We start from the raw sequence: 25134 nt of genomic DNA, 5'->3' as shown, positions 1-25134 counted from the left end.
AGGTTTTGATCACCATGTTTACCAAGAATCATCCCAGTTTTTCATCAGTCAGTGGAAGGTGTTTTTTCCTCTATGTTTTCTGTTATTATATCAGATCAATCAAAATTCATAATGTTAAGAATGCTCATCAGTGCACAAGATAATATACCCCTCTTCAAATTTGGTGCCGTGACCCGGATCATATCAGATATTTTGCACTATTCTCAGTAGGGCTGTGCAAAAAATGGAATGCCGCTCCATCTGAAAGCACGTGCTGGAGATTTACTACTAATCACAGAACCGGCTTTACTGACGAGATGAGCATGAAAATCGCATTCCATTTTTTGCACAGCCCTAATTCTCAGTGTTGCTGATGAAATAAAAAAGGCTGAAAGGGACTCCTTAATGGCATTAACTCTTCAACAAATGTGACTTTAGATGATTTTGATCAATTTAAGATTATAAATACATATAATATGAACTGTGTCCAATGTTGGTGGTTGTTTAACAGCAAACTTGGAGAATAGTTCCTGTCAGTGGTTGTCAACCCTTTTCCGCTGTAAAAAGCTGCTTTTCTTCAAACTTTTTTATTGATACATTTAATTAATCATGGTTAATTAATTTAATATATTAGATACATTTGAGATTCCAAAGGTTATGCTCTCTATTAAAAATCTGTATGTTCTTCAATAAAAACAATAATTAAGAGAAAATAAAAAGAAATATGATTTGTTTATTTTAAGAATTCTGTTTTAGATAAGAGCTATATTATTTCAATATGTAATATTAAGTTAGACAACCACTGCTCTAAATGATGACTATAGATCTTTAGCAAATATACAGCTTTGTATACATCTCCTGTGCTGATATTAAGTGTATGTGGTGTTGGGTGACAATTGTTGTAGTAGTGAAACAAGTGCTCAATAATCTGTTTTCTGTGTTTCAGCAGTTTTAGTCTCCCATCTGATTAGCATCATACCCCCTCCAAAACCACAGTCACCAAGCCCAGTCCTTTCTGTAACACTTTGTTGCCATTGCCACAACCCTGAACATCTCTGAAGCATGTTTAGCATGCTGTTCATGGGTTTCCATGGTGCTCATTCCTCAACCATCAGAGAGTGATCCAAGCATCACTGCTTATGGTTGGAAAATATGGAAAATGGAGGTTTAGTTTGAGGTCATTGTAAAAACACAATGTTTTGTCATCCAGCCCAATTCTTTTTATATTTTTCAAATGTTTGATGTAGTGTCAGCTTTATTAGGTCAGAACATGAGGTGATGTCCCCATGAGAGGGGCTTTCCCAGGTCTGCCTGTCTTTCCAGGAACCTTTGGCCACACTTAACTTGACCACAACATCACAAATAGGATTTATTCTTAATGTGGAATAATTTTTGTGTGGATCAATCCATATAAGCCAGAGAAAAGATGCAGTCACTTTTTCTCCACTGGTGTTTATCAGATTAAGAAACGTCATAAGGAACATCAATTCAGCCCATGTTGCTTTAGGAATGTAGGCATGTCATAGATTCACACCTCTACTGGTTTTTCTCTGGCATTCCTGCTATTACAGTCTCTGGTCTCTGTGCACAAGTCAAATGACTTGTACTACTATAGGGAAAAGTACATTTTCCCCCTGGTTATTTGTCTCAGATACCCCTTTTCCACTGACAAGATCCTAGTGCCAGTGTCAGTACCTATTCTGACACAATTCTGCACATTTCCGGCAGGATTTTTTTCAAAACTAGACCACTCCCGTTATAATCAAAAAAGTTTTGTACATTGGAAGCACCCGATTGGTGTGTCTTGCTTTGATACTCAGTACAACTACAAAGTACCCCAAAAGATACTTAAGTACAGTAATTAATTACATTTACTCCAATACTTTTCACCTCTGCTTGATGCACAGTCAGTTGACGGACACTACTTATTTCCCCCATTTGTTCATAAATAACATTTCATTTACAAAAATCATATGTGTGAATTGAGTGCTAATAAATTTGTTGTATGTTTACATAACTTTTGATGCTACATCAAAAGCAATGTGGTGGTATAAAAACAGATTAAATACATTATCGTTCGGCTGTCAAGTAAATGGATATTCGTGCCGGTTCTAAATCCAAGAGCAAACTCTGGAATGTCAGTCAGCACCATTTTGGATGAAAAGGGGTAAAGATGACATTTAGCCTGGGTTTTTGGTCATAAGCCACAAAGGTGTTTTTTGGGAAAACAGGAAAATCATCAGCATCATGACATCTTGGATTTGCCTTAATTTATTTAATGGGATGGTCTCATAACAAATTAACCAAACATTTTTTTCATGCGTGCTATACAATATGATTTTTATATGCATTCCATGTCTCAAGTGTGTGTTTTGTGTTCATTTTTTTCATTTTGGTCTCTTTGTAATAACCAACCACCATGTCCGTTTGAAGTGTTGTATATTTCAGATGCCGCTTTGCCTTCTACTTTGTGTTAAAGATGTTTAACTGCTTCTCGCAATGATGTGGAGCTGTGTCATGTTTAACTGTGTTTCAGTTGCCTTTTATAGTTGTTTTATATTTCCTTTTTTTGTTTCTTGTTTTTTTGCATTTTTTGCATGCTTAACATGGCTATTTTCTGGATTATTCTTTTGGTAAGTTTGGACTCCATGTGAAGTCCCATTTGCTTTATTTAGTTCCTGCTCTTATCTATATGTAGTTTAACATTTCAGTTGTACTCACATATATATATGTCGGTATTTCAGTAACCTACATGGACAAAAGGAATCTCAGATGGGCCCTTTAAATCACTCTTAAAATATAATGGCAGTCAATTGTATTTATTTGGCGTAGCTGTGATACTGTTTGGGATGTGTTCTGAGCTTCCTTTAAGTCTGTTACTGCATGGTTACATGCTTTCCTCAACATATTTATCCACTCTATTCAAAACAAGTTTGAAATGAGGTTTAGCCTGTTGTGCACAGCATCACATAATTGTGCCCCAACACACTTTACTCTGAAAAGAGCGGAGATGGAGATAAGGAAACTTTTTGAACTTCAAACTATGCTAAGTGTAGCTTTGATTTACAGTTTGCTTGGTTTTGTGGTAGAATCTCATTATACCTGCCAAGAATGTGTCCAGGTCATATTTTACCCCAGAATTCAGTGAGAGGGGATATTTTGTGATATTTGTGGTTTTTAAAATTGTTTTTATTTAATGACAATTAAGGACATTTTCTCCCAATCCTCATGACTATAGTTCAGTAATATCGTGTGGAAAAAAACAATGCTAAGTTGTTTAAATTATATTATTTGTGTTACTGGCTTTAATTGATGCAGATTTATAAAAAGAAAATAATTGAATTATTGATGTTTATTGTTATTGTAGTAAAAATAACAAAGTAAATAATAATTGTAAAAGTAACATATTAAATAATGGGAATATAGAAATTTAAATAAAAGCTAAAAAGCAAAATTCTCATTTCCATTATAGAAAAAAAAGTGACTAATTGTATTGAAAATATCATCTTTATTGTCCTAAAAGTATTTTATGTATGTTTAAATGTTTTGATTTAGGAGTGAAATGTGACCTGAACATGTTTGTTTGTTTGTTTGTTTGTTTGTTTGATTAAAGATTAACTCTTGCAGTACCAGGTCTTTGCGCTTATTACAGTTGCATCTCCCTCTCTGCTGTTTTTTTTAATCATCTACCTCATATAGGACTACAGACAGTATTTAAATACCGGACTCATTTTACATGTAACCTCATTATCTAGTGGAATTATATCCTTTAATAGGATAGGATGTGAATATATTTCCAATAAAAGAATGCAGGGTGGGGATGGTGTGGTTTGATGGAATTTGTGTCTTCTGTCTTTAACGTAGTTTCTCTGATATTGGGCTTTATGGGTATCTGAAGTGCATCATTAACTCTTTTAGCTCTAACCTGGTTTTCTGGAAATCCTGATAGATACTAAGAATTCTGTCACTAACTTGATTCTAGAGCGCATTTGCACTACCCTTCACTCTGGCAAAAACTGCTGAAATGACAAAAGTCTTCACAAATCATGTAGTTTTTACTACATTTTTAAGACTTACTTGAATTTGAACTCTTTTTGAACTAATATATAATATTATCCAAACATCACTAAAATAAAATGGTATTAGCAGGACATCATATAATAAAGATGTGCATGTCTGAAATGAGGTCAGAATACTCATGTTATTTTGAGTATCTTCCCAGGTGCAGTGGTAATGCATTTTTGCTCTAGAGTTGCATATACAATAAAGACAAACAAAGGGTAAAGGCCTGTGCGTGTCAGGACTTGATGCAGGGTTCATTCACTAGTTTGACTGTCAAAAATCAAATCTGAGAAACGCTGTCTTTGAGTTTCGACAAATTCTCATCACCGTAGAATCACCTGAATTGACACAATTCACAGCAGCAGTGTAAAATGCATCACAAAAATCCAAATGTTGAAGTTTGCAAGGCTTAAAATAGATACATACCAGTGAACATAAGTTACAATGCAGAACTGTCCTAAAAGGGCAAGTAACCGTTCCCTTCAAATGTCTTGAAACTCTCTCACATCATTATTATTGAACCCTGCTCTGAGACTAAATCCAGCAGGCTGAGATTTGTGTGGATTTTTCAGTTCAGATGATCTAATGTGAACCCTGCTGATAAGTTTCCTAGTCAGATATCACAATTATGTGACTTTGTTTTATGTGACAGTGTTTAATTTGCACTTGTTTTTTATGTTACAGCAACAGCTTGCACAACTACAAAAAGAAAAGTCAGAAATACTGAAGAATTTAGCTCTATATTACTTCACCTTTGTGGATGTTATGGAATTTAAGGTATGAGTGCAGTTCTGCTCTATTGACCTCATTCAAAAAACTCCAACAGAATGAATGTCTGTGTAAAATGTTCATAAAATCATTTTCATGTAAATTGTTGCAGTGAATTGAATGCAGTTTAAGTTAGAGGGTTTACAAACTACTTATGCAAATGAATTCTGCTGTTTTTTCATGAATAATAAGACCCCATGGATGTAGTTTTTATTTTTATACTTACATGATTTGTATTTTTATATGTGACAATGATATTTTAGTATTGTTTATATATGATTAGGGATGTATATATATATATATATATATATATATATAACAAAAAGTACCGATAAGAATACCGTTACAGTACCGAATCGATAAGCAGTATCTGTAAGAGTAGTAATACCGTTAAAACCTTAACGATACCCATCCCTATATATGATTCGTATTCATATTTTGAATTTGCGTTTATTTTTTATATATAAAATTGAATATTTATATTCATTATATATATTTAGATTTAGTTTTTGTTTAGTAATTTATTTTTATTTTTGGTCATTTTAGTCATTAAAGGTAAACTGAACTAACATTTCAGCTAGTTTCCAATTTTTTTACATTTCTCATTTTTGTTTACATTTATTTCAGCTTGTAATTTAATGTAATTATATATACTATTTAATATTGAATATACTGTTTATTAAGTAAAATAAAACAAAATTATATATTTGTGTATGTTTTTTTTAATCTTTTTATTTTTGATAAAAGACACAATGAGGGTCTTTTAAAACCTAAATGTTTGTGCTTTTCTGTTCCTCCAGGACCACGTTTGTGAACTTCTGAACACTATTGACGCTTGTCAAGTTTTCTTTGACATTGTGAGTTGAATTAATGGCAATCAATGATGTCTTTGAATTTTCTGACATGTCAGATATAACAAAGTGTATTTTTTCCACAATGCAGACTGTAAATTTTGACCTCACAAAGAACTACCTGGATTTAGTGGTGACATACATTACCCTGATGATGCTGCTTTCTCGAATTGAGGAGCGCAAAGCGATAATCGGCCTCTACAACTATGCCCACGAAATGACACACGGTTCCAGGTAATACATATATAAGTAGCATCTTATGTAGAGCCACACACTAAGATTTTATTGTGCTGTCGTTTGGATGTGACCAATGACAGAGCTGTGCTGAGGTCACGTATTGTGTGATGTTTTTTTTTTTTGTTCAGTGATCGAGAATATCCCAGGCTTGGACAGATGATTGTGGATTATGAGAACCCACTGAAAAAGATGATGGAGGAGTTTGTCCCTCACGGAAAAGTAAAATCTGCTACAATTAGATAAAAGTCCTATTATTCTGTTTCCCATCTCATATGGAGGACATGGTTTAATCCGAGCTCACTGCCATTTTCTACCTCTTTCTGTTTTTGACAGTCGTTGCAAGATGCACTGGTCTCCCTGCAGATGGTGTACCCACGCCGAAATCTGTCTGCAGATCAGTGGAGGAACGCTCAGCTGCTCAGTTTGATTAGTGCTCCCAGCACCATGCTCAACCCAGCTCAGTCTGACACGGTCAGGATGCGCTATAGCCCTTAATTATTTTCGTAATCAGTCCCAAAACGTTCAGTTGTCATACACGGCTGTTTTGTCAGGTCTGGTGATTTATTTGAAACTCTCTTCATGGGTAGCAACTCCGCTAACCATCTCTCATGCACACCATATAAATGACTTCCTCACATGAAGCACACAAGCCTAAATGAATGCTCTCTGTTGATCCCAGTAGTCTGATGTAAGCATGTTGCTAAGCTCACTAACCAGTTAGCAAACAAGCACATAGTGTATACTAATGTCAGTGGTTTTGCCTTTGGTTCTGGCCAAAACTAAGTATCATTAAGCTGTTTAAAAGAGCCATATCCAGCATCTTACAGTGCTTAAAAATGAGGGGCACAAGCCAGTGTTGTAATTGTTAATTAAAACTATTAAAAATTATTTTCAGTAATTGAAATAAAGCTTATTGGATGGAAAAATTTGAATTTAAATTGTGTCTTGGCATATAACAGAAATCAGTTTAAGTTGAAGTACTGAAATTAGCTAAACTGAAATGAAATAAAGCCAATGACTGTGATATTGGATTTTTGAACATTGTTTATTTGATCAGATGTATTCTGCTGGTCATTGTGTTTCAGATGCCCTGTGAATACTTATCCTTGGACACCATGGAGAAATGGATCGTCTGTAAGTGTGTTATTAAAGACAGCATGAAACTTTTTACTTTCTTAATAAGTGTCCCTATTATTAATTTAACAATTTTTTCTTAATTTTTCATCAAAATGTAATGACTCTCTGCCTCTGAAATTATTTTTTTCTGGACATACATGGATGTTACCAAAGTTAGATTTCTTGTGAATGCTGTTATATAGTTGTTATACCTCAGATTGAAGGAAAATCGCCACAGCCATATCACCCTGCAGCCCAAGACTGGTTGCCCACTGAAGCTAAGCAGGGTTGAGCCTGGTCAGTACCTGGATGGGAGACCTCTTGGGAAAACTAGGTTGCTGTTGGAAGAGGTGTTAGTGAGACCAGCAGGGGGTGCTTACCCTGTGGTCTGTGTGGGTCCTAATGCCCCAGTATAGTGACGGGGACACTATACTGTCAAAAAGCACCGTCCTTCGGATGAGACGTTAAACCGAGGTCTTGACTCTCTGTGGTCATTAAAAATCCCATGGCACTTCTCGTAAAGAGTAGGGGTGTAACCCCGGTGTCCTGGCCAAATTGCCGCCACTGGCCCTTGTCAATCATGGCCTCCTAATAATCCCCATTCACTTGATTGGCTCTGTGACTTTCTCTCCTCTCCACCTGTAGCTGGTGTGTGGTGAGCCGCACTGGCGCCGTTGTCCTGTGGCTGCCGTCTCATCATCCAAGTGGATGCTGCACACTGGTGGTGGTTGAGGAGAGACCCCCCACATGATTGTAAAGCGCTTTGGGTGTGCAGCAATACACAATAAAGCGCTATATAAATGCATCATTCATACATTCATTCATTCAAAGCTACAATTGTTTAAATATTGATTTAAGAAATTCACTAGTCTTTTTGTTTAGTAGTATTGCATTTACATGATGTGGTTCAATTTTTAACTGGCCCAGATGGAATCTGTTTTTTCCCCCCACATTTTCTGTGCTTATTTTAAGGAAATTGGAGAATGTATTAAATATATTAAAGCATCGTCAAATTAAACAAAATATTTAACAATATTTGTGAACGACTTCCAATTCTGTGGACACAGATTCTATGTGGGGCTGGTTTTTACACACATCACTGATTGACAGGAAATGTCTTTGTATGTAACAGTTGTGTATGTGGTATATAAGAGTCTCTTTCTCTGTTCTGTGTCCTAGTCGGGTTCATCTTGTGTCATGCGGCTCTGAACACTGACCCCGCAGCTCTCAGTCTGTGGAAGTTGGCCCTTCAGAGCAGTTCCTGTCTCTGTCTGTTCAGGGACGAGGTCTTCCACATTCACAAAGCTGCAGAGGATCTCTTTGTAAACATTCGCGGGTCAGCGATTTCTACTGGCACACAAATTCTCACATTTTCTAGAATGAATTTACATATTGTGTGCATCATAAATGTAATGTTTTAATTATCAAAATGTGGTTCATGCATTTCATATAAAGCATGTCATTGTGTTGTGTATATATAATGATGTTGATGTGTTTGTTTTCTTTATCTTCTACAGTTACAACAAACGTGTCAATGACATCCGTGAATGCAAAGAATCTGCTCTGTCACATGCGTAAGTGGTACTTCTGATAAAGAAATTTTAATAAAGTAATTTCTAATCAAGGTGTAAGTGGTAACTTTGTATTTCTGAAGATACCAAACCAAAACAGTCATCACTCCTCTATATTTACAGTATCTATATTTTTTATCATTTCATCCAGGGGCTCCATGCACAGAGAACGCCGCAAGTTCTTGAGATCTGCCCTGAAAGAGCTTGCTACAGTGCTAGCAGACCAACCAGGCTTACTGGGTCCCAAGGCTCTGTTTGTGTTCATGGCTCTCTCCTTCGCTCGTGATGAGATCATTTGGCTGCTCAGACACGCCGACAACATCCAAAAGAAAAGCACAGATGACTTCATTGACAAGTAAATCCAGTTTTTACACCTCAATCTTGAATTCTTTAATGATACTTTATGCTACACTTTTATATTTTTTAAAAACTAAAAACTTCAGTATTTTTTTTGTTTTGTTTTTTGGGTGAGTCACTGCAATTTATTCCCACAGTGCATTACAAATGTTATTTTAGTATTATTTATATACTGTTAATATATTTATTAAAATTTTGACTTGGTTTTTATCTTTTTTTTTATTTTATTTTCACATTTTCTAAACCAAACTAACATTTTGGTTAGTTGCCAAGTTTTTAATCTAATATTTCTAGTTTATTTTATTTCAGGTTTATTTCAATTAACAAAAAAATTTTTTAATAAAGGTGCTGTATGTCATTTTTTGACTGTACCAAAGCACAAAAACAACCATAATACATTCGCAGATATTTAGGAAACATGCTAAGTTCACATACTTGTTTCTCCAAAAAACAACGCTAAAGCCAGTTATTCTACTTTGAAAATGTGCATTCCGTTTTGGTTCTGTCCACTGCCAATTTACCCAATAATATTTTGTCAAACCGGGTTGCCAGAGAGCAGAAAACAGTGTATTGCAGCCATGGAAGCCAGCAAACGAACTGAGTCAGAGATCACAGATTCTACCCAACCTAAAAAGCCTCGGCATCAATCTAAAAAGCTCTAAGACCAGAGGCATATTAAAACGAGGATAAATCAACTCATCAACTTATAGTGTAAGGCTCGTCACCTTCCATTGTCAGTTGCGCTCATTCCTGTTGTGTGTCTTCAAACTGACAACTCACTGGAGCGTCGCATCTGAGGAGGAGGGGGCGGGAGAAACAATATTTTGAATTTGGACTGCTGTACCCATTTCAACCGCTAGCTGTCAATATTACATACTGCACCTTTAATAATTTTTAATAGCTTAATAGTTTAATTAATAGTGTATATTCATAATTTGAATTCGCTTTTATTTTTATATTTTCAGTTTTATGTTCTTTTGTCATTTTATTAGTATTTTTTCTATTTCTATTTTTATTTCAGTTTTAGTACTTCAGTTTAAACTTATTTCAGTTAGTTGCCAAGGCAACATTTTTATGTTTTCATTTACGTTTTTTAAATAACATTTTTTCATAATTATATTTTGTTTTATTTCAGCATTATTGCAATTATCATGAAAGATTTTTAATTGTTTTAGTTTTAACAATAACAATACTTCTCATTTGATTAAATCATTATATATATATATATATATATATATATTTTATTTTATTTATTTATTTTTTTTACATAATTTGTAATGTTATACTCTTGACACCATCTTGGGCCATAAAAGCATCATGGGATGAGTAATTCATGTGATTCATCTTGGAGTAGATTGTTTTGGTTTACGGCTTAGAACCAATCTTAGTTGTTTTGTTTTTTTGCATGTTTTTTTTTAAGTCTTTATGGAGAAAGTGAATGGGAAAAATGCATGGGAAACCAAAGCTGTTTTTATACCTTCATTCTTGCTTGTTTTCTTAGGCACATCGCAGAGCTGATCTTTTACATGGAGGAGTTGAGGGCACATGTGCGGAAGTACGGCCCGGTGATGCAGAGGTACTATGTGCAGTACCTGTCCGGCTTTGATGCTGTGGTGCTCAATGAGCTAGTGCAGGTGAGACTGTCCGCACTATGGATCCATTTCCTTCCTACTGCACTAAAAGAAAGGACACAGATCGGTTACACTTCCTTATGAGAGCAGTTGTTATTTGTAGTGCTTTCATGAGATTAGGATCAGTCATGTGCAGTTGGGTGGTTCAGACATGAACATTAGTCACATTATGAATCATTCACAGGATCTCGGGTGTCTAGAAGAACGTGAGGCGAAATACATGAACTTCACCACTAGATGGAGAACTAGTATTGTCATTCAGCTTTGAGACTCCAATTAGGAGCAAGACTTGCTCGTCATGCTGTTTTACTTTTAAAATGCACACGCGAATGGTAAAATAATCGTGTCTTCCTCCCTTGTAGAACCTGTCTGTCTGCCCAGAGGATGAGTCCATTATTATGTCATCCTTCGTGAACACTATGACCTCTCTCAGTGTTAAACAAGGTAGTGAACCTTTCTTATTTAAACATTCATAATGTGCTTAAAAACATGAAGTCAGAATTGAAGTCCCTGGTCTTATTTTCTAAGATTTATTGGTTTGTTTTATGATCTGTAATATCTGTGCATCATATTATTTCATGGTAACAGCATGGATTACAATGTCATTATTTTTGCATAAATTAAAAAAGGGGGTTATGTATTAAATAATCAAGGTCAGTGGCCAAATTTTGCATTTAGCAAAAAAAATTAATAAATCAGTACTTTACAATGAAATGTACTTCAGAACTTTATGGATGCAAATTGAATAAATAATAAAGGCTGGTGTACTTAATATATATTTTTTTTATTTTGTGATATAACAAATTGTTTGGATGTCTGTTGCAGTTGAAGATGGTGAAGTGTTCGATTTCAGAGGGATGAGGCTGGACTGGTTTAGACTGCAGGTAAAATGATATCAGTCATCTGAGCTGGGTCAATACATGGTGTTTGCTTCCTCTGATCCTAATCAGACATAATTAACAGCTCTTATCTCTGCTTCCCTCTTACTAATTAGCAGATGCCGGTTAACATAAAGCAACTAATGCTCTCACAGTTTGAGATGCAACACAACAAAAAGTTTCATGCTGACAAATGTTTGTTGCAAAAGTTTGCTTATCCTTTGTTTTCCGAATAAAAGCAACATTTTTACATGCTGTATGAAAAATGGCTTGATTTGGAATTACTTAGAAATGAACCACAATGCATGCTGTTCTTTTGAAGCTCTGATTATTCAAGAAGAGTCTGCGCCTTTCATCCAGGCTCAAATAAACCAGACTTCGTCCCTGTGGAATACGCATGTGGGTGGGTGGGAATGGAAGCGGAGATGGAGAGACAAGCTTGTTCATGTGATTTTGAGGATCTGTGAGCGTGTGTGGACCTCAAATGGATCTGGACTGCAGACTTTGGGATGGTCCAGCTAGCGCTCAAATCTGTTTCCTGTGTGTTGGTCTGCCCAGTCCCACAGCAGAGAAGCCATTTGACCTCTTCCTTAAAAGAATGTTCTCTGTTCAAAAGTGAATCTTTATCAAAAGAATTTAAGGCAAGATCTCATTCTCTCACAGATACCGTAACATACTTGCAATGGAGGTTTTTTTTTAAAGCCCTTACATGATCATGGAAAACCTGGAAATATGAGGGAATTTCAAAATGATGCTTTGCAGGTCTAAAAAAAATAATGGAAATTAATAATATCTTGGCATTTTTATATGTGTGTATTTATATTTATATAAATAATTATTAAAGTATTGGAAAATAATTTGTGGGAACCTTTTACGTTTAAATAGTCAGCATTTATTTATGGTTCTCTTTAGATTCATATTGCTGCAGTTTAGTATTTTTTAACTGTATTACTTTAATATGTAATTATGTAATAATAAATAATAATAATACTACTTTAATAGAATGAGATCTTTCATTGTTCAGAGAAACAGATGGTTCCAAATTTTAAAGAAATTAAGACTTTTATTTGGCACGGATGCATAAAATTGATCCGTAGTGTTAGTAAAAACATTTATAATGTTAAACCTATTTATTTATTTGAGCTCTTATATTGTCTATGCATTTCCTGTTTGGATGAATTTGTAGTGCATTACTGATGCAATTCCTGTTGGTGGAAGTTGCTTTATTTAATCAGTTCCTCTTTGGTAACCTTGCCAGTGTCAAGTTAAAGTTACCTGGTTTACCGACATTATGTGGTCATGATGTTTAACAATTCCATGTAACTTTACACTGGCATGTTCAGTAAATGATTCTGTCACACTTGCCTTACACCATCTTATATGACTAAATCAGTGTTTATTGCACTTCCATTAGAGTTACCACAATTTTTGCTTTTTTGGACAGATGATTTCCTTGTGGTAATGCCACAAATCCCACAAAAAGAACTTAATTTGCGTTGAACCTAGAAGATCGCTTCAAAAACAGGCCTGAACCTCCTCACACAGTAGGGTTTCAGTTCACCTCTTCAGCAGGAGAAGCTGCTATCAGCGGAATGTGAACATTTCTCACAGCTGAACAACTGTTTTCTGTGTTTGAGCCTTTTCCCACTCTCCTTTGCTCTTTTCGCAGCCAGAGTCCTCTCTTTCACATGGCCACAAAAACAAATCGGCCCTAATAACAGCAGAGTTTATTCACTGCAAGGTCTTGAGCTCAGACTGCTCTCAGTTTGCCAGAACAAAGCAAATTCAAGGATTTAAACAGTCAGCTATAGAGCAACTGAGTGTGTGTGAGGCTGATGACAGATGTGGGTGGGTAGATGTATATGTTCAGCTATGTAGGTGAATCGCACTAAAACATGTCCAGGTCGAAAAAACACCGGGAGATATTCCAAAGTCTCCGCAGTTTTATAGCGAAATACAAACAATATATTACAATAATGTGTTTTTTCACGCTCTTTAATGTGGCGTGACAGATCGCTGTATTCGCTTCAGTTTAAACGGCATGTGAGTCCGATTACAATAATGAGACATTATTTTCATTATAAATTAAGCTATACAGTTTTTTTTCATGCCTTCTGATGTTCCTTCACTTTTATATCTTGCTATAAACTTGAAATAGAGCTCCGGAGGTTGATGTCACGCACTCTAAACTCCACCATTTTGGCAGGCAATCAGGAGAGCGCTAGAGCATTGGTATCGACAGTTGTACAACAATAATTTAAAACCAGACTATTTAGACCTTACAAACCTTACTATTTCAACATGGTGGACAGCTGCTGTGCGCCAGGATGCCAGAACAGGCAGGGGAAAGCTAGGGTTGCCAACCGTCCCGTATTAGCCGGGACGTCCCGTATATTGGGCTTAATTTATGTGTCCCGTACGTGACCTCCCTTGGCCCGTTTCTTGCCCCCTCACACAACATTCGTTAAGTAAATCAGAAAATCCTGAACATAACTGTTTGAGGAAGGCTGCAGAATCCTCTGCTGGCTGGTCGCTCCCGCTTCACAATTAAGCAGCGCTCGCGCTAAAGCCAATGTAAATCACACAAAATGACCAATAAAAAAAGTGTCAAGCACCAAAAGCAGCCCATATTAAATCTATAAGTAATCTTTAATTAAAAAATACGCATTTTCTCATTCATATATATATATATATATATGTGTATGTGTGTGTGTGTGTGTATATATGTATATGTATATTATTTATATATATCTATATGTATATGTATATTATTTATATATATATATATATATATATATACGCGATTGTCCCATAAAGCAAAGGGGAAATCATTTTATCGTATTCCTAAGGATCCCGATAGATGACTAAAATGGTTCACTGCAATAAAACATTCTAACCAATACAAAATTTGGGATTAAGATTTCATGACATTTATGATGTCTACTGTACTCACACTGATATAGCTATGCTGGCTACCTACAAGGACAGCTAGTGTCAATTATGTTAGCTAACAACACATTTGACTTACCCTTCCAGTGACGGCATAGCAGGTTGAATATTCATTAAAAAAATTAGATTGCGTCCATTTGTACCCCTCCAGGCTTTTGTAGGCTTTTAAAGGAGTCTCCGGAGTAACGTTAGGAGGGAAAGTTGATTAGGTAGTTGTAGATATCAGGATACTGCAGGTCAGGAAATCTATCAGTTCCTTTATTGATAGGCTACACGTTAAAAGCACCACGGGGGCATTATAGGGATCTGTTATGCTTAATCTATTACGTTTTGCTATGTACAGGTCTATGTCTTTTGAATTAAAGTGCGCAGTGAACTCTGTTGCCTTGAAACTCATGGTGGTGTAAACAGAATGGGTCACGTGACGTCCGGAGCTCTATAAAGAGAAAAAACACATTTATAATTTGTATTTCGTGATAAAACTGACAGAATTAGAAAGCTGAGCTGTGTTCTATTAAAAGCAGCAAAAGCACAAAATTATTGCGATTACTGTATAAAAGTTAAGAGTCAACTACGCCTACCTAAAACGGCTCGTTCTAACACGCCCCCACATATCTACATCACTATGTGGGAAGATTTGCATAATGCCGCCCAAATGTTCACGCAAAGAAAGAAGGCGTAACTTTTATTCTCGCTGTAGTATTGTTGTTGCCGCCGCCGCCATGTCGTGAAGGCGCTGTGTGTTTCGTTGTGAAAGCGAAACTACTTTGCAGTAACTTTAACTGCAGCCTTGGTGAGCATAAGAGACTTCAGAAACGTTTAAAAATCTTACCGACCCCAAACATTTGAATAGTAGTGTAAGTATAGAAGTCTTAAATGTATAGTAGCAAGAATAAGGGTCAGATAGAGGAAAACTGATCATTAAAACTTATGACTGTTTTGGTCAAAGAAACCAATTAGACTTTAAATAAAATGCCATTAATGTGTATAAAATGTCTAGAATCATTCAGTACTCCTCCAGGTTTGATAGCAGCAAGTTAGTTTGAAGAGCAGCCTTGACTTTGCGGTCGAAGCAGGGATGCCCTTTTCTCTCCTTTAATTTAGAATGCTTTCTTCTTGTTTAATGGACCGGTTGTTGAGATAGCACTTGCCAGTATATAACAACTAACGGTTCACTCAGTTCATGTCTGCTCGTCTGCATTTGGCCTCTTGTGTTTCCAAAGGTGCGGTCCTATTTATCTCTATGGCCGATTAAACTAGCAGCAGCAGTCTGCAAATGTACATCTAAAAATAAGCCCTGTTTTTCAATACTTTTTCTACTCCGCAGTGGACTTCAGTTCTGTACGATATGTTTATTCTCGTTCCCCAGACTCCATAACCAGAAGCGTTGTGAGTTTAGCACCTGCTGAATGTCATGTGGCATCATCCTGGCATGGCGCGTTCTTTGAATTGGCCGATCTTTAGATGATGAAAGCCATCACAGGGCGTGTGCAGTCCTTGTGTTGTTTGAGTTTTCTCACACTTCTTATGTTCAGGTTGTCCAAAAGCTGAACGCACTGGATGGCACAGCTGTTTCGCTGCAAACAATAGATTTTTTTTTTTACTTAAACACCAAAGAGAATCTGTTTTGCACACGTCTTCATTTGATCTTGTATGCTAGAGAGGAAATTGTGTTGGTTGGACATTGTCTGGTTTAACAGTATCAAGTTTACAAAAATATTTCCCAGAAAGCCTTCTCAGAAGTTAATGATATGGTAAAACATCAAACCGCACTTTTCTTCAGACTCTGCCCTGGTCCAGTTTCCAATCTGATTCGATGCTCTTCATTTGCTTGAGGATTTGCTCATGGAAATCAAGCCCACCAAGCACAGCCTTTGAGAAAAGATTGCGAAAATGTTGTCAGAATAATTAATGAACTTTAAAGATTAATGCTAACGATGATGTCTTTCTTTGTGTTTAGGCTTACACCAGCGTGTCCAAGGCCTCGCTAGGACTGGCAGATCACAGGGAGCTGGGAAAGATGATGAACACCATCATCTTTCACACCAAGATGGCGGACTCTCTGGTGGAGATGCTTGTGGAGACTTCTGACGTTTCCATTTTCTGGTATGACCTCACATGAGAGAAAAGATCATTCAAAGAGAATAATGTGGTAGAGTTAAACACTGAATAGGCAAAAAGTGGCTTTAGATGTCAGTATAAAATTAGGAAAAATAAAATCAGAAAATGTATAAAAATTATGTTGACTTGCAGTTCATTATGTTAATTCTGCAGATGCTCTGACAGGTTCATTGAGTGATGTTATTTCAATTCAAACTTGAAAATTAGAATCTTTGGCCAATTTATAATAATTGAGTTATTTTTATTCCTTTAATTGTCTTTTTTTGCATGCAGCCTACAAAGACGATGTAAAATTGTTTAATTTTGTGGTACCCGTCCTTTTTACCTAACTACAATTTAATTCAGACTGCAGGCTCATAACTTAGGCAAAATATGATAAATTTTTGCCGCGACGCTGTCAATTCAGCAGTGGCGCAGGAAACACCGTCTAATGCCAGCTCCACAATTGGCAGAAGGCATATCAGTTCTCAGAAGGCCATAGCAACTGTCTGTTGTGCCTCTTGTTTTTTAGATATTTCTCTTTCATGCTGGGTGGAAAGCGGACAGGGGCGTCCGTTCAACTGATTAGATATGACTGTACCAGACGGTGAAGTGAACTGGCAGCCCATTTTCTCTCTCTTTCTGTGTCTCTGATAGCTTTTACAGCCGCGCCTTTGAAAAGATGTTCCAGCAGTGTCTCGAACTGCCGTCCCAGTCTCGATACTCCATCTCTTTCCCTCTGCTCTGCACCCACTTTATGAGCTGCACCCATGAGCTCTGCCCTGAAGAGGTGAGTCATACTGACCTGGAATCAGTCCAGAATGCCCCAAGAGGAGTACAAATGTCAGATTCACTTTAGTAACCTAATCTGAGAACAGTGATTCATGACTTTTTTTTTGTAGATATGAGTGAGAAGAGTATTCTGAAGATGATGAAGCTTCAATTTAATCAAATTGTTGATGTCTGAAACTGTGAGTCAGTACTAGGGCTGGACGATAAAAAAAAATAAAAAAATCTGCCATTTCTTACCATATATTGCAGAATCACATATTTTCAGTTATTTGTATATGTGTGTGTGTGTTTATTTTTGCTTTCAAATATTTAATGCAATTAAAATACTGTAAAAATTTAATAAAAATTTTTTTTTCCAGTATTTAGCTAAATAAACACAATAAATGATTCTATGCAATTATTTTTATTTATATCGATATAAATATTTCCCAGAAAGCCTTCTCAGAAGTTAATGATATGGTAAAACATCAAACCGCACTTTTCTTCAGACTCTGCCCTGGTCCAGTTTCCAATCTGATTCGATGCTCTTCATTTGCTTGAGGATTTGCTCATGGAAATCAAGCCCACCAAGCACAGCCTTTGAGAAAAGATTGCGAAAATGTTGTCAGAATAATTAATGAACTTTAAAGATTAATGCTAACGATGATGTCTTTCTTTGTGTTTAGGCTTACACCAGCGTGTCCAAGGCCTCGCTAGGACTGGCAGATCACAGGGAGCTGGGAAAGATGATGAACACCATCATCTTTCACACCAAGATGGCGGACTCTCTGGTGGAGATGCTTGTGGAGACTTCTGACGTTTCCATTTTCTGGTATGACCTCACATGAGAGAAAAGATCATTCAAAGAGAATAATGTGGTAGAGTTAAACACTGAATAGGCAAAAAGTGGCTTTAGATGTCAGTATAAAATTAGGAAAAATAAAATCAGAAAATGTATAAAAATTATGTTGACTTGCAGTTCATTATGTTAATTCTGCAGATGCTCTGACAGGTTCATTGAGTGATGTTATTTCAATTCAAACTTGAAAATTAGAATCTTTGGCCAATTTATAATAATTGAGTTATTTTTATTCCTTTAATTGTCTTTTTTTGCATGCAGCCTACAAAGACGATGTAAAATTGTTTAATTTTGTGGTACCCGTCCTTTTTACCTAACTACAATTTAATTCAGACTGCAGGCTCATAACTTAGGCAAAATATGATAAATTTTTGCCGCGACGCTGTCAATTCAGCAGTGGCGCAGGAAACACCGTCTAATGCCAGCTCCACAATTGGCAGAAGGCATATCAGTTCTCAGAAGGCCATAGCAACTGTCTGTTGTGCCTCTTGTTTTTTAGATATTTCTCTTTCATGCTGGGTGGAAAGCGGACAGGGGCGTCCGTTCAACTGATTAGATATGACTGTACCAGACGGTGAAGTGAACTGGCAGCCCATTTTCTCTCTCTTTCTGTGTCTCTGATAGCTTTTACAGCCGCGCCTTTGAAAAGATGTTCCAGCAGTGTCTCGAACTGCCGTCCCAGTCTCGATACTCCATCTCTTTCCCTCTGCTCTGCACCCACTTTATGAGCTGCACCCATGAGCTCTGCCCTGAAGAGGTGAGTCATACTGACCTGGAATCAGTCCAGAATGCCCCAAGAGGAGTACAAATGTCAGATTCACTTTAGTAACCTAATCTGAGAACAGTGATTCATGACTTTTTTTTTGTAGATATGAGTGAGAAGAGTATTCTGAAGATGATGAAGCTTCAATTTAATCAAATTGTTGATGTCTGAAACTGTGAGTCAGTACTAGGGCTGGACGATAAAAAAAAATAAAAAAATCTGCCATTTCTTACCATATATTGCAGAATCACATATTTTCAGTTATTTGTATATGTGTGTGTGTGTTTATTTTTGCTTTCAAATATTTAATGCAATTAAAATACTGTAAAAATGTAATAAAAAAAACATTTTCCAGTATTTAGCTAAATAAACACAATAAATGATTCTATGCAATTATTTTTATTTAAATGCATCGATATAAAATTAAACAATATTTACGTACATATGTTTTACCTACATATATAACGTATGAAAAATGTCATAATATGTGATTCTGCTATTTTTACATTTTTGCTGTGGTCATTTAAATTAATAATTTCAAAGTGTTCTTTTCATTTAATTCATACAATTTGAAGTGATTCATTGAAATTAATGAAACTTGCCAGGTCTAACTGTTTTTGATAGTGCAGTCTCTAAGATCTTCCATCAATGCAATATGAGGTTTAATTTAAATAATCAGAAATATCATCAGATATTTTGTGAATATTCAGTTTATCACCCAGCCCTAGTCTGTACTGAAATAATTGGGTTTTAGGGTGCTTTCACACTTGGTTCGCTTGCCTGGTCCGAACCAGAGTTCGATTGCTCCCCCCTCCCCCTGCCCCCGCTGGACTGCGTTCATATTATTTTATTTGATTCCGAACCGCGGTTCGTTTGCGTCATCAAGCCAGCAGCTGTTTACCCCGTTGCTTAGTAACGACGGTGCAGAAGTGGCAAATGAATAACATTGCTCTCTGCACTTTTATATATTTACGTTTTTGAACCGTTCGTTTTGTTTACAAAGCTTCGGTACATAACGGCACTTACGTCTGTCTTATGAATGTACTGCAAATGCTCTAAAGAGCGCTAAAGGCGAACAGAAATGAGATATAGGCCTACAGCTCTCTGCTTGCAGCGCGTCAGTCACGCTCGTCAGGAAAGAGAGTGAAACACACACACAAACACACATTTTTATCAAATAATACGTCATTAATAGCGGTTCACTTCCGCGATTTGGTACGATTGCGTTCACATCAGCAGCAAACCATACTCGAACCGTACCCCAGACCACCCTTTTTAAGCAGACTCGAGTACGGTTCGCAGGTGCGCACCCGAGTTCGGAAGACAGCATTCACATCATCCAAACGAACCGAACTCTGACGTCAATCGAACCCGGGTGCACACCAAAAGTGCTAGTGTGAAAGCACCCTAAGACTATGTGCCATATTTCTAGAGAGAAGAGCAGCACCACCTGTGGAGGAGAAATCCTGGCCAGGATGCGTCCTGCCATTAAGGGCCTTGTAGGTAAGTAATAATATTTTGTAACTGATACGGAACTTAATAGGTAGCCAGTGCAGAGACTGTAAAATTGGGGTAATATGATCATATTTTCTTGACCTGGTAAGGACTCTAGCTGCTGCATTTTGGACCACCTGTAGCTTGTTTATTGAAGATTCAGGACAACCACCTAGCAGTGCATTACAATAGTCCAGTCTAGAGGTCATGAATGCATGAACTAGTTTTTCTGCATCAGAAACAGGTAACATATTTCGTAACTTGGCAATGTTTCTAAGATGGAAGAATGCTGTTTTTGTAACATGGGAAATATGATTTTCAAAAGACAAGTTGATTGAACCCGGGTCAATTGAACCGGGTGCGCACCAAAAGTGCTAATGTGAAAGCACCCTTAGCCTCATGTAATCACTTCCATTGGTTATTATAAATAAGATGACAGCTAATTTATTTAATTCGTTCAGATTATATATTCTATTTGCCTTGTCCTGAAATCTCCGGTTTAGTTTCTATGCAGACTCTGTATTTTTTGGGGGAAAAAACTGTTTTGTGTGTTTGTGAATGTCCCCTAGTGAATATGGTCAGTGTTACTTTTGAGAAAGAGGAGTTTGGAAAATAACTTTTCTCTTCTCCGTCGGGTCTCGCACGCGACCCATGCGAGGGTTCAGGATGGAGTCGTACTGTGAATCCGGAAGGCTCCACGAGTTTACTAGAGCTGGAATGTCCCAACACGCAGCATTGAGTGCTGTGGTCCATGTATCAGGATGTGTACAGAAAACCAAATGCTGAAAAGCATGATTTATTAAATCTGTAATTGAACCATGCGCCGCTGCAGCTACCCAGGCTCCCCGGGGGCATATGGAAGCCCCTTCGCACACACGAGGAGCACAACAGATTCCTGTTTCCCCCCCACCGGTATACGGCCGGCACATTCACCAAGTGTTTGTTCCTGCCAAACATCGTACATTTAATTTGGTAAATAAACCCACATTTTCACTCCTAATTGGCGGACAAACGGCACCAAAACAAACAGCACAATGAGAGTTCTCATGTCATTGCGTGGCCTGAACATTGAGCTGTCTGAGAGCACTTAGAGGAATAAAAGAGATTTATTGAGCCATAGAAGGCTTGGGTTTCCCTTATTTAAACATGAAACTCCCTCTCTCAGCATGTCTCTGAAATGGTCTTCCTCCTATGTCCACTCCACACAGCTTTGGACAGCTGCAAGCTTTATTTATGTTGGAAAAGCACTAAAAGTTTCCAAGAATATTTCCATCCTCGCACAGAAAACTTTTTACAGTGGTTTAGAGAAACAACAAAAGATCACTGCGCTTCAGCAGAGGTTAGCCTCAGCATCATGTCGGATAGATGTGTTATTTCCAATCTGCACCGTCTCAGACTCTTCCCCTCAGATGCCCACGAAGAGCGAGGCAGAATATTTGGGTTTATGAACAGATGATGAGAGTGTTAAAGCGCTCATCAAATCTGAGTTGAGCCACCAAAGCTTTAAATGGCACTTTTTGTTTGTTGTGATGAAGGACCGGCCTCCTCCATGATGTTTGGGTTTTGTCAAAACGGTGCAGGAGCGAAGGGTTCGGCTCCACACAGGGGCAAAGTTTTTTTTTGCATTAGTAATTTAGAGAGTATGCACTGTTTGCTCTAGGGAGGGAGTTGGGGCGACGAGACCAGCTGGGCCATAACAAAGAGCCTCACTTACACATGGACGGTTCACAAACAGCACCTCACTGTGAGCCAAATTCACCTGAGCAGCTTATGTTGGAGTAGTTTCAGCCTCTGACAGCATGCCCATGGATCACTCAAGGATCATTTTCACATAGTCAACAGTTAATGGCATGCTGACAAATAAGATGTTTCTCCACCCTGGTATATAGTGAAGTAGTACTACAATTTAGAATTAATTTCCATTTTAATATAGTTTAAAATGCAGTTCCTGTGATGGCAAAGCTGAATAGAAAGTTCAAAAGAGCAGCATTCATTTAAAAACTCTTAATCAATTCAGTGCATCCTTGCTTAATTAACATTAATTTCATAAAAAAAATAAAAATCTTAACCTTGAAACTTTTGAACTGTATATGTGTGTATGAATGTGTAGTTAGTTATAGGCCATTTCAGATTAATCGGCCCCTAAACACCACTGTTGTTGTTGCTTGTTTCATGCATCCATCGGGTGGCCCCATCCTGTTTAATTGGGTGGTTCTTAGCCAAAATAAGGCTTGTTTAGAGATGGTTTTAACAGGTGGCCAGCTGAGCCATATTGTTTTTTACAACTGATACTAAAGGTAAAGGATATATTTTCTGTACCTATCGTAGAACCAAATAGAACTGCAATTCTGTTTGGTACCACTAGTGGTGCAAAAAGGACACACTTGATGCACTGACACCTTTACACCTATATTTGGCACTGCCCTTACTAAATGTATGCTGCAAAGTGGATCGTAACTTATACTGAAAATCAAAAGTCTAGCTTAACATTGGGGTTGTGCTAAGGGTAGTCTCAACTAATGTCTCCTTGTCTGTCCCTCCCTGCAGAGGCACCACATCGGTGACCGCAGCCTGTCCCTTTGCAACATGTTCCTGGACGAGATGGCCAAGCAAGCCCGCAACCTCATCACAGACATATGCACAGAGCAGTGCACCCTGAGCGACCAGGTCAGTGATGCACACACACTTTTTCAGCGCTGCCAAAACACAGAGGGACTTTTGGGAGTTCTGTAATTTTCCATGTCATATCTGGGATTTTAACAAACTTAACTGGGTTTACAAAGAGTTCTGCAAATTCACCAGGAATGCTCCATTCCATTGCAATATGGTCACAATGAAATTAAACAGTGATTGATTTCCTGAAAACAGTTGACAGCACTGATTCGATGACACACAGTCAGCTTTAATGAATAAACTTACTCTCATCCCCCTCTGATGAGTGTAACCGTCATGTTGTAAGCAAACAGGACAGCAGCTCATAAGTCACTTCCCGCTTTGCTCTTTTCTGGACTGTGGAAGTCACATTTACAGTAATTACAATCTTAAGGTCAACATCAAAGCCATTTTTCTTCTGTAATCTGAAATATTTTCAAGTGAAACAAGATATTAAGTTGGCAAAGTCTTAGGGTAGGTCTTGATTTGTTTCTATCATGATTTGATTGGATGGTAAAAAAGTGGATGTTACAGGTGATGGGAAGAGAGATGTTGAAAAAGGTGTTGAATTCTTTCAGTTCAGTTCATTTGAATTACCATATGCAAAACTGTTATATGTATTAAAAAGCAAGGATGTACATATCACAGAATCATGTCTTAGGCAAGTGATTCAGTCATTGAAGAACCACTATGACCAGTTCATTGATTCAAACTGATTCAAACTCATGAGTTTGAGACCATGTTGAGTGTTTTTGAGTGATTCATTAGGAAGAATCAACTCTTAAGAGTAATTTGTTCATGAGACAGACTACACTGGCAATGCTGCATGTGCAGCTTTTGTGTGCAGTCAGCGAGGATAATGCAACAGAAATATAGCTATTTATGGGCTTTATTATTTCCCGACATCCAATCTTTCATTACATCCTGTTCAGGCTGCAGGCTCACAACTCAAGCTCACAATTTTTTTTTTATTGTAGTATGTAAATCATTCGGTTCCGTTATTCTAAGAAAAATGTAACCGTTTTTGATTCCCAACTCTAAACACACATATTTTTTATTATTTATAATAACGTGCACTGATGAATTGTGCACAATATTACCAGGAACTTGTATTAAGAAAGTAAGTAGGGTCAATTTTGATTTGATGTTGACTTTAAAAAAGGTCTTTTTCCTGTTGCTCTTCTGTGCAGCTACTGCCAAAACATTGTGCCAAAACCATCAGTCAGGCCGTGAACAAGAAGTCGAAAAAGCAGACGGGGAAGAAGGGTGAACCGGAGAGAGAGAAACCTGGTGTTGAGAGCATGAGGAAGAACAGACTCCTGGTCACCAAGTAAGGATGAAACTCACTCTTCTTCTTCTCTTCTTCATCTAGTCGAGCACTTGTTACTCATATTTAATTCAGTCTGGGTCATATTTTCTTTTACCGTGTACTGGTTTCTGTAATTCATGGTTTTCATCAATGAGGGCATGTCTGCGTCAATATTAGATCTTTCCATTAGAGAATCACTGTGTTAAACAAAACCCCGCTGGAGGCCTTTAGCGTATTATCCTCCCATTTGGCAGACATTCAAACAGATCCTCCTTATTGGATTTTTCCTAAAGCCTGTCATGGACACACATGAGCAGTAGTAACAGTATAGGAGCGGTGTGGCCCCATGGTGAACAGCACTATTGTGCTGGTTAAGCTTTCCCTGATTGACTGTGTAATCTGAAGGAAATTAGTTTTTAAGGCTGTTGTCTGTTTTTTTGGGGGGGTTTTTACAGTCTGGACAAACTACACACTGCTTTGTCAGAGCTCTGCTTCTCCATCAACTACGTCCCTAACATGATGGTCTGGGAGCACACCTTCACCCCACGCGAGTACCTGACCTCCCACCTGGAGATCCGCTTCACTAAGTAAGTCAAACTACCATCCCGATACCGATACACAATAATATGAACTAGGGCTAGGTGGTATGAATTTATGGAAATTCTATGGGAAAAGAATGTGTTATATATTGTATAACCATGTGGTAATGCAATTTTCGGATAGTCTAGTTTATTTACTTTCTATCTCTACTGGTTGCCTCTGTGTGTGTGTGTGTGTGTGTGTGTGT

General features: G+C 37.4%; 1 pseudogene; it reads left to right on the top strand.

Annotated features, from left to right (window-relative positions):
- The window catches only part of LOC107755359 (nck-associated protein 1-like), a 55040-nt pseudogene that overhangs the window by 15847 nt on the left and 14059 nt on the right, over positions 1 to 25134 (top strand).

This window comes from Sinocyclocheilus rhinocerous, unplaced genomic scaffold (genome assembly GCF_001515625.1).
Source record: "Sinocyclocheilus rhinocerous isolate Xijiao unplaced genomic scaffold, SAMN03320098_v1.1 scaffold1013, whole genome shotgun sequence".
Taxonomy (NCBI): Eukaryota; Metazoa; Chordata; class Actinopteri; order Cypriniformes; family Cyprinidae; genus Sinocyclocheilus; species Sinocyclocheilus rhinocerous.
The sequence above is the reverse complement of the archived record's forward strand: the minus strand, read 5'-3'. Positions and strand labels throughout refer to the sequence as shown.